We start from the raw sequence: 2,662 nt of genomic DNA, 5'->3' as shown, positions 1-2,662 counted from the left end.
CCAGCCACATACACCTAAGGTGGCGGGTTCGAATCCAGCCAGGGCCTGCCAAACAACAATGATGGCTGCAACCAAAAAAATAGCTGGGCGTTGTGGCGGGCGCCTGTGGTCCAGCTACTTGGGAGACAGAGGCAGGAGACTTGATTGAGCCCAGGAGTTGGAGGTTGCTATGAGCAGTGAAGCCATGGCACTCTACCCAGGGCTCAGCTTGAGGCTCTGTCTCAAAAAAAAAAAAGAGCAATTATCTCAAGCATAGCCTCAGAGTGGAAGTGATGGGATGGAGGGGAGGGAGGGCATACAAGCTCTCAGATTCTTGCTCTCTTGTGCTCAGCGAGCAGGTACACAGTTGGTGTTTAACTGTGTTGTTTGCTGTATTAGTAGCTGTTGCCACTGCTAATAATTTATTTGGGTTGGAATAAACATGCTGGCATCGCCATCCTCTCTTCTTCCTCACCAGCCTTTGCACTGGCTCTTGGCATTTGCGCTGGGGAGATAACTTCCTTTTCACACCTCTAGTGTATAGGGAAAAGCAGCTCTATTATTTAAATTCTCCAAGATCAAGGATGTAAAATGAAGCCTGCCCCTGGCCCCACCAGACATCCAAATAAATCTTCCGGCTTCCCAATGTGACGGTGTCACCCTGGGATTAATACCAAGTAATACAGTGCCAACGTGAAGACAGTGAAAATAAGCATTTACTCTCCCGGAAAATCATTCTATACTGATTACAAGTTGTAGCTTGTCACGAGGATGTGAATTGAAAATGTGCACATTTGCAAGGTTAATATTTCTCTCTAAAGTCGCTCTTTCCCTTACCTCCCCCCTCTGCCAACCCCTAGCTCGAAAGGAAGAGGAATTCCAAACAAATATTTGTCCTGAGACATCCGTATTTCAGCACACAAAGATTAAATTCTCTTTTCCTTTAGTCCACAACGCCATGAAAACAGGCAGCAAGGCTCTGGAGGAGACTTTTTCAACCTGGGCACTATCTAGGCGGCTAATTCTTGGTTGGGGCCGCCGTCCTGGCCACTGTGGGATGTTTAGCAGTGTCTAACCCTACCTCAACTGTGACAACCACAATGTCTCTAGACATTGCCAAATGTCCTCTGGGGGCCAACTCACTCCTGTTAAAAACACACAGGTGTAGGGATCTCCAAGCTAACAGGCAGGCAACTCAGTGGTGTTCAAAAGCAGAGCATGGCCACCTGCCCCTGTGCTGGCATCACCTCTGCCAAAACTTTCCCTCTAATCTTTCAACTCCAGACTAGTGATGCTCTGTCACCTCCCAGAATTTGCTAGTCCTGACCACTCTACCTGGAATTTTCTTTCTGGATTCATGCATTATGGAAAATCACCACCTTGGTGAAGCCTTCCATGACGGGCCCCTTCAGGCCTACTGTGGGGTTGGACACAGTGTCCTCTGAGCACGCATCACCGTGCCGGAAGCAGTGGAGACACCATCGTGTACAAGTTGGGCTCCGAGTCAGTGCTTAAGATAAAAACTATATATAACAAAATGATCCTTGGAAAAATCCCTTAGATCCCCCGGAGACAGTGTGAATGGTTTTGTAGCGTTAACTGTTAGCCATTGTTGCGCTGTTTGTGTTAGAGACTATTGAGTCCCAACGGAAGGAGGAAGAGGAGAAGGGACGCCATGGGGGGTCTCTGGGCCTTTAAACAGTCACGTTATAGAAAGTTTCCCGTAACTGATGAGGAGAAGGTCGTGCGCTGCAGAGCTCTCTCGCTTGCTAGAGGGTTTTCTTCATCCTGTCTTCATCTCAATGAATCATCTGCCACTGAAAGAATTAAACTAGATCGTATGAGTGAAGTACCTAAATACAGCACCTGGCACACTGTGGTAACATGATGTGGCTTTTTGAGTTTAAGTCTAAATCCACACTGCTCTTTGAAAGTTATGGAGGAAAGGCTGGATGCGGTGGCTTATACCTGTAATCCCAGCACACTGGGAGGTGGAGGCAGATGGGGTGGATCACCTGAGCTCAGGAGTTTGAGACCAGCCTGAGCAAGAGCGAGAACCTTTCTCTAAAAATAGCTGGGGGGCACCTGTAATACTTGAGAGACTGAGGCAAGAGGGTCGCTGGAGCCTAGGAGTTTGAGGTTGCTGTGAGCTATGATGCCATGGTGCTCTACCCAGGGTGACAGCGAGATTCTGTTTCAAAAAAAGAAAAGAAAGTTATGGAGGAAGAGGTTGGCCAGTTGGTTCCTATATCTCTCATTTTTCTCCCTTGACCTTGACTGTCAGGCTCTCACGACTCCCCGGTGCTTGGGTCATCACAGGGACTTTTGTTTGTTTGCTTGCTTGTGCGTTTTGCTGTGTGTTTCCTTTGAACAACGATGTATTTGAGGACTGGGACCCTGTCTCATTTACTGGTATCTCCCAAAAGCCCACCCCAGAGCTAGTGCCCTATGTACTATTTAAGTGAAGAAATAGGAAACCTAAGTTTGAATTAACATCTTCAGAGTTTTCTGCTCACAATTTAAAAATCTGTTGTAAGATGCTATAGCTTGTGGGATCTGTGTGTGATGTGACCAGCGTATCTCACCATCTGCAGCAGTACAATGGCTGCAGGGGTTGGAACGATGGGAGTGTGCTGAGTCAGTTTCGGAGGGACAGTAAATCTAACCTTACTCTTTTTTTTTT

General features: G+C 47.3%; 1 protein-coding gene across 2 annotated transcripts in view; it reads right to left on the bottom strand.

The window, feature by feature from the left end:
• TSHZ2 (teashirt zinc finger homeobox 2) overlaps positions 1 to 2,662 on the bottom strand; it is a 449,031-nt gene that overhangs the window by 67,990 nt on the left and 378,379 nt on the right. The gene's annotated exons all lie outside the window — the stretch shown is intronic.

This window comes from Otolemur garnettii, unplaced genomic scaffold, assembly GCF_000181295.1.
Source record: "Otolemur garnettii isolate 467f Iridium unplaced genomic scaffold, OtoGar3 scaffold00023, whole genome shotgun sequence".
Lineage (NCBI taxonomy): Eukaryota > Metazoa > Chordata > Mammalia > Primates > Galagidae > Otolemur > Otolemur garnettii.
This window is presented reverse-complemented; position numbering and strand designations above follow the sequence as displayed.